Source organism: Penaeus monodon, chromosome 15, assembly GCF_015228065.2.
Source record: "Penaeus monodon isolate SGIC_2016 chromosome 15, NSTDA_Pmon_1, whole genome shotgun sequence".
NCBI classification, from domain to species: Eukaryota; Metazoa; Arthropoda; class Malacostraca; order Decapoda; family Penaeidae; genus Penaeus; species Penaeus monodon.
Genome location: NC_051400.1, coordinates 34,060,585 through 34,060,877, shown reverse-complemented (window position 1 = coordinate 34,060,877; position 293 = coordinate 34,060,585).

The following is a 293-nucleotide window of genomic DNA, read 5'->3' as shown; positions in this document are numbered from 1 at the left end:
CAGCGGTTTATGTCGATTCTGGAAAGGAAGTTTTTACCCCGTAGATTTTGGCGATTCATGCTTGGATACCAGATTTCTTATTTGTATCATTCGAATCAGCTATTTATTATAGTACTATAATTACGGTTAACATTTCGTTAGTCAATTGATATATCCTAGGCACCATTCTTCAAATTCATCTTAGTGCAATTGTTTTTGTTCTTATTATTTTCATTACCTTACTGTCCTTCTCTTTACTTTACAGTATAAGCTTTTATCTTTGTCTCTTGTTCATATTTATGTGTGTGTATGTT